This window comes from Haematobia irritans, chromosome 3, assembly GCF_050003625.1.
Source record: "Haematobia irritans isolate KBUSLIRL chromosome 3, ASM5000362v1, whole genome shotgun sequence".
Classification (NCBI taxonomy): domain Eukaryota; kingdom Metazoa; phylum Arthropoda; class Insecta; order Diptera; family Muscidae; genus Haematobia; species Haematobia irritans.
This window is the reverse complement of record NC_134399.1, coordinates 10,036,924-10,055,048: the sequence shown is the minus strand read 5'-3', so window position 1 is coordinate 10,055,048 and position 18,125 is coordinate 10,036,924. Positions and strand designations below refer to the sequence as shown.

Here is an 18,125-nt window from a genome sequence, read left to right as displayed (position 1 = left end):
GAAATAAAATTTTGTCAAAATTTTCTCTAAAAATAAAATTTTTACAAAAATTTCTATAGAAATAAAATTTTAACAAAATTTTCCATAGAAATAAAATTTTGACAATTTTTTTTATAGAAATGAAATTTTTACAAAAATTTTCTATAGAAATAAAATTTTGACAAAACTTTCTATGGAAATAAAATTTTGACACCATTTTCTATAGAAATAAAATTTTAACCAAATTTTCTCCAGAAAAAAAATTGAAATTTCGCCAAATTTTCAATAGAAAAAAAATTTGCACAAAAGTTTGTATAGAAATAAGATTTTGACAAAATTTTCTATTGAAATAAAATTTTGACAACATTTTCTATAGAAATAAAATCTTGACAAAATTTTCTATAGAAATAAAATTTTGACAAAATTTTCCAAAGAAATAAAATTTTGACAAAATTTTCTGTAGACATAAAATAAATTCTATAGAAATAAAATTTGCACAAAAGTTTGTATAGAAAAAATGTTGACAAAATTTTCCATAAAAATAAAATTTTGACAACATTTTCTACAGAAATCAAATCTTGACAAAATTTTCTATAGAAATAAAATTTTGACTAAATTTTCTATAGAAATAAAATTTTGACACCATTTTCTATAGAAATAAAATGTTAACAAAATTTTCTATAGAAGTAAAATTTAACACAATTTTCTATAGAAATAAAATTTTGACAAAATTTTCTAGAGAAATAAAATTTTGACACCATTTTCTATAGAAATAAAATGTTAACAAAATTTTCTATAGAAGTAAAATTTTGACAAAATTTTCTATAGAAATAAAATTTTGACAAAATTTCCTATAGAAATAAAATTTTGACAAAATTTTCGATAGAAATAAAATTTTGATCAAAATTTTCTTTAGAAATAAAATTTTAACAAAATTTTCTTTAGAAATAAAATTTTAACAAAATTTTCTTTAGAAATAAAATTTTAACAAAATTTTCTATAGAAATAAAATGTTGACAAAATTTTCTATAGAAATAAAATTTTGACAAAATTTTCTATAGAAATAAAATTTTGACAAAATTTTCTATAGGAATGAAATTTTGAGAAAATTTTCTATAGAAATAAAATTTTGACAAAATTTTCTATAGAAATAAGATTTTTACAAAATTTTCTATAGAAATAAAATTTCTAACAAAATTTTCTGTAGAAATAAAATTTTTGACAACATTTTCTATAGAAATAAAATTTTGCTATAATAGTGTAGTTCTACAAGGGATAATAGATAATTTCGAAGTTAATTTATAATATTTATTTAAACTAGTTTAACTTTATACATTTTACAGGAACCCTCAGTATTTACATATTAAAAAGTTCCTTTTGTAAAAGAAAAACCACAATCTAAATACTTGTTTATGTCTTTGTATTGCATATTTGGTTATAATATTTTTAATAGAATGGTAGCAAAAAACTTTAACCTTCATTCTCTTAAATTGGAAATAAAAACATACTTGAAATTCTCTATCACACACACACACATGAAATACAAGCTCTTTATCTCTGATATGCAAATCAAGTATGTACAAGGTTTCTTCTCCTTCTTCTCCCTTATTCATTCTCATAAATATGAATGAGTGTGAAGTGAGGACAAACCAGAGCAACAATTCTCATTGTAGTGTATATGACTATACATCCTATCATGTGTATGGGCGTGTGTGTGTATTATATTCAAATGCCTTTATGGAAGAACAAATTTATAAATTCTGAAACTGTGAATGAGTGATGCTGGCGAGATGAGAGTATAACATATGATAAAGGAAACAGTGACAATGATGGCCTATACTATGGAGGAACAGAGAGTGAGAGAGAGAGTAAATTTAATTAACTACAGTGAAAACCAATCGTCAATGCAATACAGGATTTCACAGCTCTTTCTTTCTACAAATTCAGGAGTTTACACCAGGATTAACACAATTAAGCTTACCGTATAAAGAAATTACCAGGAAATTATCTTTCTATGGTAAATAATAAAGGGACTCTCTTATACAATGGATAATATTTTATTATTATTTTTGAAAAATACGAACAGTCAAACGGGAGGAGAACTTTCTATCCCACTACTTTTGTTTGATGCTATAAAAAGTCCGTCGATTTCCTTAGAAGAAAAAAGTGTAGGATGGATAACTCACGGTAATATTGGTGAAAGGCCGGAAGAAAAACAAACAATATGATCGGAAAGATAACTCAATGTCATATCTCATATTGTGCGGAAACGCTTGTTTATATGTATGTCAAGAAGATCGCGTAAAAATTGAGATTTCTATTTATAGAGCAAACAAGCAAATGTTTTCCAAAAAATATCAAAATCAAATAATTGACTTTTTTAGTGACCAAAATTTTATAAACAAACTCAATCGCAAGGGGAATGTAATGTAGCCCTTTTCGTAAGCCTTACACGCTAAAAAACAAATTTTCATTAATCGCAAAATTTGGAAAAAGTTCCAGATTTAGAACAAATTGATTTTTCAAAATTTTCAATAAATGCAAAATAATTAATAATGTCCGTCTTTTCCAAATTTTGAAAAAAATAGAAAAGTCGACTTTTCAAAAATCTTCAATAACAGCAAAAGTCGAAAGTCGCCTTTTCCAAACTTCAAAATTTTCAAAAAGTGGAAAACTCGACTTTTACTTTCTCTTTACATTCTATGTGCCCATCCTTTGTTTGTTTTATGGCGAATATACCCTCAACTAAAACTCTTTACATCATTCCATTTATCATAATATTTAAATATGTGAGTTTATTTGATTTTTACCCAAGAAAATTAAAAAAGCATTTCAATCTCTTTTTACAAAATATGACCTTTGTTATAGCCTTCAAAATGTCTTACATAAGTGGGTTAGAGAGTGCTGACAAATAAAGGCTTGAATTGTTAATACAGCCAGGATGGATGGATGGGCTGCACATATGAGGGCTGGGTTATTTGTACATACACGAATACCAGTGTGTGTGTTGGGGGCTAAAACTCAACTAACAGCATCGAATATTGCAAAATAAAAAAGGTCAACTAGTCAAGTGACAATATCCTTAGCAAAGACACACATACACAGATACATAAAACTTGAAGGGTACTCTCCTCATACAGTGTGAGTATGAACGTAGATGAGTGAGTACAATGCTCATACACTGACTGACATGTGGGAATGTTATCATGGCTGAGGGTGGGTGTGAGTGTGTGTATGGGCGGATAGGCATTTGTATGCTCCTAACCCACATTTTTGCATACTTATCATAAAAAAACAACAACTAACTAACACAAAAAAGGGGTTCTTGACACATATCACGATGCGGCTTTCCAACGATGTGTTTTTCAACCGATTGTTTTTTTTAGTTTTAAAAACACCAACAACCACATGAAGAACATGTAAAATTTGCCATTTCCTTTTCGAAGCCCATGATGATTAAGATGTCATTTTTTGCCATATTTTTTTTAACAAATTGCTTGTTTTTTATGCAATTGTGTTGTTGTTGTAAAGTCATTGGGAAAGTTTTTATCTTCTTTCAAACACGAGAGAGAGTAGACAAATTTTTGTACCAAGTTTCTTTGGGATTTAAAATTTATGTAAATATTTTTGATGGCTTTTGTTAAAGAAATTTTAAAGAGGATGTCGATTTTTTGCCAAGTTCAAAGGAAAATCTCTTTTTATATTTGAAAATGTTTTGCTGGGAATATCTACAATAGTATAGGCCAATATGGGTATGGGACTCCACCCGCATATAGCAAACCCAGAGCACCAATATTGAAAAGGGAAATCGCAAAATAAACTAGAATTCTTGATGTTTTGGTCGATTTTTCAAAATATTTCTCTCCAACTAAAAGGTACTTTACAAGTTTTCTATAGAAATAAAATTTTGTCAAATTTTGTAATAGAAATAAAAATTTGACAAAATATTCTATAGAAATAAAGTTGTGACAAAATTTTCTATAGAAATAAAATTGTGACAAATTTTGCAATAGAAATAAAACTTAGACAAAATTTTCTATAGAAATAAAATTTTGACAAACTTTTCTATATAAATAAAATTTTGACAACATTTATTATAGAAAGTTTTGAAAAAATTTTCTAAAGAAATAAAATTTTTATTGTTGTTTTTTTTTTGATCTCAGCTTAAAGCCATGCATTGACTAAACTACAAGTGTAGCTTAACCAACAGAGGAAAAGTATGCTTGTCAAATTTATTTGGGCAAAGCCCTATAGACTGCAAGATGGTTGGATGTACAGCTGTTTCGGAATTACCACATTCCTCATCAGCATCCTCTACTTGCAGCAAATAAAATTTTGGGAAAATTTTCTACAGAAATAAAATTTTGACAAAATTTTCTACAGAAATAAAATTTTGGGAAATTTTTCTATAGAAATAAAATTTTGGGACAATTTTCTATAGAAATAAAATTTTGACAAAATTTTCTATATAACTAAAATTTTGACAACATTGTTTATAGAAATAAAGTTTTGAAAAAATGTTCTAAAGAAATAAAATTTTGACAAAATTTTCTACAGAAATAAAATTTTGAGAAAATTTTCTACAGAAATAAAATTTTGACCAAATTTTCTATATAAATAAAAATTTTACATTTTGCTCTAGAATAAAGTTTCTCTAGAAATAAAGTTGCGAAAAAAATTTTCTCTAGAAATAAAATTGTGACAAAATTTTCTCTAAAAATTGTGACAAATTTTGCAATAGAAATAAAACTTAGATAAAATTTTCTATAGAAATAAAATTTTGACAAAATTTTCTATATAAATAAAATTTTGACAACATTTTTTATAGAAAGTTTTGAAAAAATTTTCTAAAGAAATAAAATTTTGGGAAAATTTTCTACAGAAATAAAATTTTGGGAAAATTTTCTATATAAATAAAATTTTGACAAAATTTTCTACAGAAATAAAATTTTGGGAAAATTTTCTATAGAAATAAAATTTTGACAAAATTTTCTATATAACTAAAATTTTGACAACATTGTTTATAGAAATAAAATTTTGGGAAAACTTTCTATAGAAATAAAATTTTTGCAAAATTTTATATAGATATAAAATTTTGGGAAAATTTTCTATAGAATACATTTTGACCAAATTTTCTATATAAATAAAAATTTGACATTTTTTATACAAATAAAGTTTTGAAAAAATTTTCTACAGAAATAAAATTTTGGGAAAATTTTATATAGAAATAAATGGGAGCCACCGTGGTGCAATGGTTAGCATGCCCGTCTTGCATACACAAGCTCGTGGGTTCGATTCCTGCTTCGACGGAACACCAAAAAAGTTTTTCAGCGGTGGATTATCTCACCTCAGTAATGCTGGTGACATTTCTGAGGGTTTCACAGCTTCTCTAAGTGGTTTCACTGCAATGTGGAACGCCGTTCGGACTCGGCTATAAAAAGGAGGTCCCTTGTCATTGAGCTTAACATGGAATCGGGCATCACTCAGTGATAAGAGAGAAGTTCACCAATGTGGTATCACAATGGACTGAATAGTCTAAGTGAGCCTGATACATCGGGCTGCCACCTAACCTAAACTAACCTAACCTAACCTATACAAATAAAATTTTGGGAAAATTTTATATATATATATAAAATTTTGGGAAAATTTTCTATAGAATTAAATTTTGACCAAATTTTCTATATAAATAAAATGTTGCCACATTTTTTAATAGAAATAAAAGGTTGACAAAATTTTCTATAGAAATAAAATTTTGACAAATTTTTCTATAAAAATAAACTTTTAACGAAATTTTCTATAGAAATAAAATTTTCATAACATTTCCCATAGAAATAAAATTTTGACAAAATTTTCCATAGAAATAAAATTTTTTATAAAAATAAAATTTTGCCAGATTTTATAATAGAAAAAAATTTTTCCCAAATTATATAATAAAGAATTGGAGAAATTTTGTAATGGAAATAAAATTTTGACAAAATTATCTATAGAAATACAATTTTGACAAAAACTTCCATACAAATAAAATGTTGTTGGCAACAACATTTTATTTTTATGGAAGAAATAAAAAGTTGACAAAATTTTCTACAGAAAAAAATTTTGAGAAAATGTTCTATAGAAATAAAATTTTGGGCACATTTTCTACAGAAATAAAATTTTGGGAAAATTTTCTATATAAATAAAATTTTGAAAAAATTTTCTAAAGAAATAAAATGTTGGGAAAATTTTCTACAGAAATAAAATGTTGGGAAAATTTTCTACAGAAATAACATTTTGGGAAATTTTTCTATAGAGATAAAATTTTGACCAAAATTTTCTACAGAAATAAAATTTTGGGAAAATTTTCTATATAAATAAAATTTTGACAAAATTTTCTATAAAAGTAAAATGTTGCCAAAATTTTCTATAAAAATACAATTTTGCCAAAATTTTCTATAGAAATAAAATTTTGACAAAATTTTCTATAAAAAGAAGCTTTTAACAAAATTTTCTATAGAAATAAAATTTTGATAACATTTTCCATAGAAATAAAATTTTGCCAGATTTTGTAATTGAAAAAAATTTTGCCAAATTATGCAATAGAAAACATGGAGAAATTTTGTAATGGAAATAAAATTTTTACAAAATTTTCTATAGAATAAAATTTTGACAAAATTTTCTATAGAATAAAATTTTGACAAAATTTTCCATAAAAATAAAATTTTGACAAAAATTTCTATGGAAAAAAAAATTTGAGAAAATGTTCTATGGAAAAATGTTGACAAAATTTTCTATACAAATAAAATTTTGAGAAAATTTTCTATTTTATTTCTATAGAAAATTTTGTCAACATTTTATATCCTTCATCGTAATATTGGTATTAGTTTAAAATTTAAATAAAATTAAGTGATCCTAAAAATTAGTCAGGCTGCCACTTTAAATAGTTAAGGTCGCAGAATCCATATCGATAACTGTGCCGAGAAATTTAATTTAATTTAAAATATTCTGCACCAAAATAGCATCGAGTCATTTACGAGCGTAACTTGCCAATTTCCAGGACCACTTCCTCCCCAAATTCACTTGGCAATTCTCTATTATTCCCTGGCGTTTGGGAATTTGAGTGCGAAAGCGAGATTGGACTCTTATGTGTTATTCTTTCACAATCCGCTAATTTATTTTGTTCTAGTAATACGGTCGTGGAGCTTGTGTTGATTACATCCAAGTTTTCATAACATCGATCTCCTCTAGAATTTACGGATTTTTTGCGTTCTGTCTGGAGATGGATCAACAGATCTTTGATAAATTAGTTTTGTTTTTCCAACGAAGGATTTGACGATAAACCGCTTATTTGAACACAATGTGATTACCAGACATCTTATTTGAGTTTCATCGTAATAGGTACCAATTTCAGGATCCTGATACTTTTTTTAATATATTTCCGAGGGGAGAAAGACCATTTTTAAAATGAATTATTATCTAACTCTTACATATTAATTTCCTTCCTCCTGATTTTCAATTTTTTCCCTCATATTCTTTACAAAATAAACATTTTCCTAGAAATATCCCTGTAATATAAATAGGGGAGTGTCCCCTTGTTGATATGCTAAAATCAAAGAATACCCCCTGTTAACATACTTCAATTTAGCAAAATATGTCCATTGATACCCTTCAAAGATTCCTTCAATGCATGCAGTGATGGTTCTAAGTAATCGATCAAATATTATGTTTGCATCGTCAATGGTTTTGAAACCAAGCTAGGTATTGAGTTCGCCTGCCAACATCCATCAATTCCACCATCTCACCCATGTGGGTGTAATATCCATCAAGCGTATCAGAGCACTAGCCATATTAATTTCAATTAAAATAATTAATTTTGCTTTCGTTCACCTAGTTCATGTACACCACGAAAAACAAAATATCCCATAGCCATACATACATATGACCAAGCGTCCGTCCTTTCATCTGTCCGTCCTTCTGTGTGTTCGTTCGTCACTCGATATCGAGGAGTCAAAGTCATAGCAACAATTTGTAACATTAATTTACACAAGAATTTCCTTTGGGACCATACTTGCCTTTGGCCTCCCCTCCCGGCCCCAGGCCCAAGAGGAAAAGTTGAAAAACAGAGCAACAACAGAACATTTCAATCAACTTTGCCCTTGTCCAGTGTCATACAAACACCTAATCATCGAGAGAGACCATGTCGTGCTTTAAAGCCCTATCAATTCGCTAATGCTTCGTTATGATGAAGCTCAGTCTTAATCGACTAATGGTAATATCAACGTTTGTATTTTTGCTTCAACTGAAACCTAATGCCCACACAAAATGAAAATCATTTGAGAAGACTATATGGATCACATCGAATCTCATTACAAGAGAGAAATGCTGGCAAATTGAGTGTCTCCTCCAGGTGTAATAGCATCAACCGCAATAAACTGAGACGAAGGGTATCGTTTCTTTGTATTGAATTTCCCACAATCATGTCGCTTTAGCGGAGAGCATTAATGCTTAATATTATTTAAATCGCGATTGCACAAGAAGGCCTCTTTGAATGGGCTTAAGCCAATTGGGAAATAATCCCGAATACTGCTTTACAATAAGTGGTTGAAACCTCAGAAATATTTAATTAAAAATAAATTCGACATTTAATAGTTGAGGCGAACATACCTTGAACAAGATGCGCATTTTGCGGGACTACCTCCTTCCGAGGTATGTGGAGTTTTTCCAACTGCCTTGCGTCACAAGGAAGACATCGAAGGAGGCCGAGCTGTTTTTTAGAGCTGAGCTGCACATGAACCCGCACGCGCACAAAATTTATTATTCATGTGCCTGTGAAGGAATGGGGACTAGGGCTGATGTGCCTTGCAGAGCGAATCCTTGAGATTATGAACAATAGTATTAATAGGTTAATGGAGGAAGATGAGATATTCCGCGCAGTAATGGAGGTGGAAGGGGCATGGAGGAACTGAGTAAACGGCATGATACAACCGGTTAGCGACAAGCGGGAAAATCTGGAGCATCATGCAGCGTTGTTGAATCGATTGATGTCTAGTTGCGATAGACTTAGGAAGGTAGCAGGCGACGGAGAATCGAGTAGATGGATATAGGAGCCTCCTTCCTCCTGGTCGGGCCAGAATTACATTAAAGCCGTGCACCTTCTCTAAAATATGCTGCCATGCATTCCATCGAATCCAGTTCGGCTAGACGAGGCAACACATGCGGATCGCATGAGCAGGTACAACTATAGGTTGGCGGTACACGCCCGCCGCAAAGGCCTGAGGAAACCTGACCTCATATTCTCCAAAGGCCGAGGGTAATAGTCTCGGGCGTAGCGGTTAATTGGGAGACCGAGGAACCCCTTGCGTTGTGATAGGAGCAAAACAGAGAATATTATTCAACGACAAGTGTCCTGGCAAGGATAGGAGAGCTGTACCCTGGGCGTGAAATGGTGGTTCAGCCTTTCATTATGGGTGCCCAGGGGCATGGTGCCGAATGAATAAGGATCTGGCGGCGGCTTTAGACCTGGAGGAACGGAAGATTTCTAAAGTAGCGGAGGTGGGGATTCTGAAAGGAGGCATCATTACACAATCTAAATTTATGAGGTGCGTATCAGCAGAACGGTTTGGTTCGGAAGCGGTATTCGTAAGTGGTGGAATCTCGAGCGGAGGTAGGGATTCTGAAATGAGGCATCATTACACAATCTAAATTTATGAGGTGCGTATGAACAGAACGGTTTGGTTCGGAAGCGGTATTCGAAAGTGGTGGAATCTCGGGCGGATTTAGAAACAAAATCTAAATCGGTACTGGAGATCGGAGCAATAAGGAAGGCGTTATGGTGCGCAACTACCAGCGTTGCATTATTATATATTCGTCACAATAAATTTACGTAGCTTATGTTGTATTAGGGTAGGTTAGGTTAGGTTAGGTGGCATCCCGATGTATCAGGCTCATTTAGACTATTCAGTCCATTGTTCACGATTACCCAACACCTGATCGAAATCAATCGAATAGTGAGAGGATTGGAAAGGCAATAAAGATGCTAATGGAATTTCTGCTGTCCCGCTCGTTGCCTTTTTTCCATCAGCCAACGGTGACCAGAAAATGCTTAAGGAAGCCAACAGAAAAATACGGTGTTTCTTCATTTGAACCCATTAGGCCTCGGTCTAATGTGTCCCGCCGAATGGATTACAGGATGTTATCGGGTAGGCTGACAGAGGTAACGTGGAAGGATCGTTTGTATGGGATGATCCTACCTATTATCAGGAAGCGAGTTACATCTATTGCGGTGGTGCAGGTGGAGGAAGCGGATAGGAAGGTCCATGCGCAGCATCTCAATGAGCTCTCACATGAGTCAATAGTGTACGCCCCGGTGAAAGGAGGATTTGTGCTAATGTGCTTAACCAAGAGGATTCCTGGTATAATGGCTGGCAGACTCAGAAGGCTTATGGAGTTGAATGGAATCTTTCCGGCGATTGTAGGGGCAAAGGCTACCCAAAGGGCATGGTAACACGGGTGTGCTCGAAACAAAGTAACCTAGAGCATCATGCGGCCGAGCTCAACCATTCTTTATCCGTCTGTGGCGGCTTGAGACAGGTGAGCGGCAACAGAGAGTGCAGTGACTGGGCATACAATCACTCTCCGTTTTGGTGTGGGGAGAATAGTGTACAAGTGCTGCAGCTGAGGTACAAATTGCTCCCTTGTAAAGCGGTTCAATCAACACCAGTGAACCAGAGGCGTTGTAGAGCGGTCGTCAAGAGACTATTTGTCATATCACTCTGGATTCCGATCCGTCACAATTTTGTACAAGATAAGTTACTGGCGAAGGCGTGGCGGAAAATTTGTCCAATGCACGTCGAGAAGCACATATATTCCGTCGGAGGAAAACAGATTTGATAATTGTAAAGAGTTCCCAGGTTGTTGTATCCGACGTCGGCCTGCACTAGGATGTTGAAGAGCCCATTAGCGCCAATTACCAATCTCATGAGGCATGAACTGTTTCCAGCAAGCTATGTTTCAGTGGTCTCATATATCATCGGAACCAAGAGGAGTTGGTGGCGAGATAGCAGTACACTCAATACAACAAACTGGGGTTCACGGTTACCCAAGGTTAGGTTAAGTGGCAGCCCGATGTATCAGGCTCACTTAGACTATTCAGTCCATTGTGATACCAAATTGGTGAGCTTCTCTCTTATCACTGAGTGCTGGCCGATTCCATGTTAAGCTCAATGACAAGGGACCTCGTTTTTATAGCCGAGTCCGAACGGCGTTCCACATTGCAGTGAAACCACTTAGAGAAGCTTTGAAACCCTCAGAAATGTCACCAGCATTACTGAGGTGGGATAATCCACCGCTGAAAAACTTTTTGGTGTTCGGTCGAAGCAGGCATCGAACCCACGACCTTGTGTATGCAAGGCGGGCATGCTAACCATTGCACCACGGTGGCTCCCAACCTATTACCGTGCAGGATCATAGCATCGAATCCTGTCAACCAGAGCCGAGTGGCGACAGGAGACAATGTACCAAGTATTGCAGGCATGTCACCCGACCCATATCCGTAGAATGACTCGCCACGACTTTGTTCAGGACGGGCTGGTGGCGGCAGTGAGGCGGAATGGTTGTTGGCCCACATTGAAAAACATATTTAATACGATGAGGGACTCCGAAAGCCAAATTTTATCTTAGTTAAAGGCCCACGGTAATAGATCGAAATTATTCCGGTTCCAGTTAATAGTTTCAAATACTTTAGGTTCAGTAAATGGAATGACTCTGTATAGGATCTTAAGTGATAAAGATGAGATTTGAATGATAATTAATGAAGAGCGAGATTCCTTCTACTATCTAGTGAAACCACGGCCAATGGAACGAATGGGATATTCCGGTTCCAGTTAATAGTTTCAAATACTTTAGGTTCAGTAAATGGAATGACTCTGTATAGGATCTTAAGTGATAAAGATGAGATTTGAATGATAATTAATGAAGAGCGAGATTTCTTCTACTATCTAGTGAAACCACGGCCAATGGAAAGGGTTTGGGATAATTAATTTAGTTTTTAACCTTTGAAATATTTTTTTTTCACTTAAAGGCCCATCTGTTGTCGGCCCATGGAAATTCCACCTTTTGAAGTTAACGAAACTATAACACATTAGCAGTATGTTTGAAAAGAGATTTCATACGTGTGACAGGGTATTAAACATTAACGCTTAGGTTATAGTGTGTCAATGAATAGGTAGATGATTGACGTAATGACTGAAGACTGGGACACTCTACATGGATGATAAGGGGTTTACACATATACAACTATTCTTATCCACCTATATATACCACAGAACACATCTATTCACACATTTGACCTACCTCTGGTCTAGGCGCCCCCAGTTCATATCCAGACCTCTAATGGTGGTCTGGTTATCTAGGTTTACCTAATGAAATTTGCCTTTAATGGCTTACAAGCTATGTTCATGAACCACCATAGAGCAAAGAAGGGAAAATGGAAGCTTTTGTAATTGTCTATTAAAACTATTATTATTATTATCATCATTACTATGACTGACTATTATGCCAGACATTAGAGCATGTTTCACATTTCATCGTCTTGCTGCCATTATTAGTGCAGCTACATCATAATAACAGCTAATAAAACAACTTTGCTCGACTATTCTATGGAAGTAATGACAACAATATCTACTAACCTCCCCCCCCCCCAAAGAATGTTCACAACCTGAAGAACATCTACATAATGCGAACAAAGGAAAATTCTATTCAGGTTCCATAACAAAATGAAGCATTAACGAGGACAGTTTTAACCAAGATTTATGTAAACCGTAGAGAAATTAGAAGCACAATAGAGTGATATTCTATGATGGTTTAACAATGGCCATGGGGTGATCACTCTACATCATTAAGTATTTCTCTCTCTAGACACTAGAAAGAAAATGTCATTTAAATACTTCCAATTATTTTAGCAACAAACCGAAATCAAACAAGTATATACGGCCGTAAGTTCGGCCAGGCCGTATCTTATGTACCCTCCACCATGGATTGCGTAGAAACTTCTAATAAAGACTGTCACCCACAATCGAATTACTTGGGTTGCGGTAACACTTGCCGATAACAAGGTATCTTAAAAAATCCTTAACATCGTCTTCTAAATTGTAAGATAGTCCATACGGGAAAATTTTCTATAGAAATAAAAGAATAAATTTTCTATAAAAATAAAATTTTGACAAAATTTTCTACAGAACTAAAATTTTAACAAAATTTTCTACAGAAATAAAATTTTGGCAAAATTATCTATAGAAATAAAATTTTGACAAAAGTTTCTATAGAAATAAAATTTTGACAAAATTTTCTATAGAAATAAAATTTTGACAAAATTTTCTATATAAATAAAATTTTGACAAAATTTTCTATAGAAATAAGATTTTGACAAAATTATCTATAGAAATAAAATTTTGACAAAATTTTCTACAGAAATAAAATTTTAACAAAATTTTCTACAGAAATAATTTTAACAAAATTTTCTACAGAAATAAAATTTTGACAAAATTTTCTATAGAAATAAAATTTTGACAAAATTTTCTATATAAATAAAATTTTGACAAAATTTTCTATAGAAATAAAATTTTGATAAATTTTTCTATAGAAATAAAATTTTGACAAAATTATCTATAGAAATAAGATTTTTATAAAATATTCTATAGAAATAAAATTTTGACAAAATTTTCTATAGAAATAAAAGTTTGATAAAATTTTCTATAGAAATAAAATTTTGGCAAAATTATCTATAGAAATAAAATGTTGACTAAATTTTCTATAGAAATAAAATTTTGACAAAATTTTCTATAGAAATAAAATTTTGACAAAATTTTCTATAGAAATAAAATTTGGACAAACTTTTCTATAGAAATAAAATTTTGGCACAATTATCTATAGAAATAAAATGTTGACTAAATTTTCTATAGAAATAACATTTTGACAAAATTTTCTATAGAAATAAAATTTTGACAAAATTTTCTATCGAAATAAAATTTTGACAAAATTTTCTATAGAAATAAAATTTTGATAAAATTTTCTATGGAAATAAAATTTTGGCAAAATCCTCTATAGAAATAAAATGTTGACTAAATTTTCTATAGAAATAAAATTTTGACAAAATTTTCTATAGAAATAAAATTTGGACAAACTTTTCAATAGAAATAAAATTTTGATAAAATTTTCTATAGAAATAAAATGTTGACTAAATTTTCTATACAAATAAAATTTTGACAAAATTTTCAATAGAAATAAAATTTTGACAAAATTTTCTATAGAAATAAAATTTTGATAAAATTTTCTATAGAAATAAAATTTTGACAAAATCCTCTATAGAAATAAAATTTTGACAAAATTTTCTGCAGAAATAAAATTTTAACAAAATTTTCTACAGAAATAAAATTTTGACAAAACTTTCTATAGAAATAAAATTTTGACAAAATTTTCTATAGAAATAAAATTTTGATAAAATTTTCTATAGAAATAAAATTTTGGTAAAATTATCTATAGAAATAAAATTTTGACACAATTTTCTATAGAAATAAAATTTTGACAAAATTTTCTATAGAAATAAAATTTTGGCAAAATTATCTATAGAAATAAAAGTTTGACAAAATTTTCTATAGAAATAAAATTTTGACAAAATTTTCTATAGAAATAAAATTTTGACAAACATTTTCTATAGAAATAAAAATTTGAAAAAATTTTCTACAGAAATAAAATTTTAACAAAATTTTCTACAGAAATACAATTTTGACAATACTTTCTATAGTAATAAAATGTTGACAAAATTTTCTATAGAAATAAAATTTTGATAAAATTTTCTATAGAAATAAAATTTTGGCAAAATTTTCTATAGAAATAAAATTTTGGCAAAATTATCTATAGAAATAAAATTTTGACGAAACTTTCTATAGTAATACAATTTTGACAAAATTTTCTATAATAATAAAAGAAATATAGAAATAAAATTTTGGTATAGAGCGATATGGACCAATTTTTGCATGGCTGTTAGCGGCCATATACTAGCGCAATGTACCAAATTTCAACCGAATCCGATAAATTTTGCTCCTCCAAGAGGTTCCGGAGGTCAAATCTGGGGATCGGTTTATATGGAGGCTATATATAATTATGGACCTATATGGACCAATTTTTGCTTGGTTGTTAGAGACCATATACTGACACCACGTACCAAATTTCAAATGGATCGTATTAAATTTGCTCTTCCAAGAGGCTCCGGAGTTCAAATCTGGGGATCGGTTTATATGGAGTCTATATATAATTATGGACCGATATGGACCAATTTTTGCATGGTTGTTATAGACCATATACTAACACCACATACCAAATTTCAACCGGATCGGATGAATTTTGATCCTCCAAGAGGCTCTGCAAGCCAAATCTGGGGATCGGTTTATATGGGCGCTATACGTAAAAGTGGTCCGATATGGCCCATTTGCAATACCATCTGACCTACATCAATAACAACTATTTATGGCAAGTTTCAAGTCGATAGCTTGTTTCATTCGAAAGTTCGGAAGCGTGATTTCAACAGACGGACGGACGGACATGCTCAAATCGACTCAGAGATTCACCACGACCTAGAATAACATATATATACTTTATGGGGTCTTAGAGCAATATTTCGATGTGTTACAAACGGAATGAACAAGTTATTATACCCCCCATCCTATGGTGGAGGGTATAAAAACGGAAAACAGAAGGTAAAATAAGTTAATATAATAAATATAATATAATTACACAGAAAAAAATTTCACGAAAATTTTTCCAATTAAAATCTTAATTGAGTTTTAAAAAATATTCAATTAAAAATTTAATTGATTCAACAAATTTTTTAATTGAAATAAAAATCAATCACACAAATTAATAGTATCAATTAAATATTTAATTGGATCAATTAATTTTTTAATTGACTGTCAATTAATTTTTTAATTGATACTATCAATTCTGTGATTGAAGACATTTCAATTAAAAAATTAATTGGATCAAATAATTTCGTGATTGAATCAGAAAAATTTTTTTTTGTGTGTAATAATAATGTAATCCTATGGTAGAGGGTATAAAAATATGATTAAGGGATTGCAAGTATATGAAATTATGGCGGAAATGGTTCAATGAGTATCGCCTGAAATTCGCAACGGGATGTCGGTATTCATGCTTAAGAAACTACAAAAAATCTCATCTTTAAAAAATTATTTCCCTTTGATATCTGGTCTGGAGGAGGCAATGTTAAAACAGATTTAAATCACGGCCTTCCCCGTTTATATAAATAATATACACTTGTTGCCAACAATTTTGCAAAAAAGTCGAGTGATTAATTGATTTATTTTTTATTAAATCGTTTTTAATGATTTTTATCTCGACCCTACAGAGACGAACTGGAGCGAAAAAGCTGCTTTCAGTTCAGAGAAACGTAGCCCTGTGAATCACTTCAGCATAACGCATAGGTGAAGCCGCATTAGTAAGAGCAGAAACGATCGCAATAGACCTCAAGGCGATTGAGCGGAAAAAGGGTTTCGAGGCACGAAAAATAAATAGTAGGGACCATGGAGAAAGGAGACAAAGGCAGGTGAACACACCGACTTATAACCGACATACAATTATGACGAGAGAGAAAATATGGGGAAATGACGTATTATATGACTCAGCTTAGGAAACTGCATATATACCCCTGTACACTATAAGAAAAGGTCAGGGATGTTGCCGAGCAGAAATTCTTTAGATGTAGCCAGTGGGCCGAACGGCAGAGAGCGCTTTCAGATTAAATTGGACATGTGTCTGTGCGAAACATAATCCACAAAGTGGTACAAAGTGAAAGGAACTGGGAGGCAGTAAGGCATTTTGTAGAACACGTTCTTCGAAGGTTGACAGGGACGCGACGACATGTAAGCTTTAGTCTAGGCGCGACCGAAAAGGAGACATTCACGGACCAAGTTGGAGTCCACCTCGAGTAATTCGAAAGCGGTTCCGAAAGGTGGTAATCATACCCCAAGGGAGGAGGCATGGATTTTTAAGCGATATCGGTAGCCGCCGTGTGCCGGAATCTATCACAAATTATTTTAAATTTATTATTTTCTATTAACAAATTTAAAATTTAGCCGCCGTGTGCCGGAATCTATAACAAATTATTTTAAATTTATTTTCTCAATTAACAAATTTACCTATAGTTTTTATTGAATTTTTTATTTATTTGTTATTTTATTCCACCGTATTATTATTTTTTATTTAACTTATATTATTATATACTTAAATTTTATTCAATTATATGTATTTTTATCTATTTATTATTTTATTTACTTATTATTATTATTTTTTTTTTGTATTACAATTTTGCTTTTATTTAAAATTTTTATTTATTATTTTAAATTCATGATTTTCTATTAAAAATTTTATGGCATTTATTAATTTTTATTTATTTGTTATTATATTTCACCATATTGAATCATTATTTATTTAATATTGATTTATTTTTTTATTAAAATAAATAATTTTTTATATATTTATATGTATTTTTATTTATTTATTATTTTATTTACCTATTTTTCATTATGTAGTCCATTTGTTTATTTTTTTCATGATTTTTATTATATTAAATTTATGATTTTCATTTCATCAAATCAATGGTTTTATTAAATTTATTTATTTAAATATGGTGAAATAAAATATTTCCACCTATTTAATCATTATTTATTACTTTTTATGTATTAATATCCCATCGAAAAAACAGTTTCCAAAAAAGTAATTTGGATCCCCCCAATTGGATCTCCAATGAATTTTACATGGGCTTGTCATGGGACGGAAGTATTCCATTTTGGATCCTTTGCATTGCTTTAGAAGTTGTGCCTTGGAAGTTCATTTTGATGAAGAAATTAAAAAAAACTAACAAGCAAAATTTTTTTTTTCAATTTCACTTTTTATTTTTATCAATAGTTTTTGTTATACTTTTATTTCCTTATTATCTAATTTTTGAAAATTGAAAATTTTATTTGCTTCCACAGGGGGTTGAACCTGGGTCTGTTGGCACCATAACAGAACGCCGTAGCACACTCAGCCATAAACGGCATTGATGGCGATGCATCAAAACGTCTACTCAAATATTTGTGATATGAACCTAATATGAC

At 31.0% G+C, this 18,125-nt stretch overlaps 1 protein-coding gene across 3 annotated transcripts in view; it reads right to left on the bottom strand.

Moving 5' to 3' along the window:
- The window catches only part of norpA (no receptor potential A), a 253,955-nt gene that overhangs the window by 217,587 nt on the left and 18,243 nt on the right, over window positions 1–18,125 (bottom strand). The gene's annotated exons all lie outside the window — the stretch shown is intronic.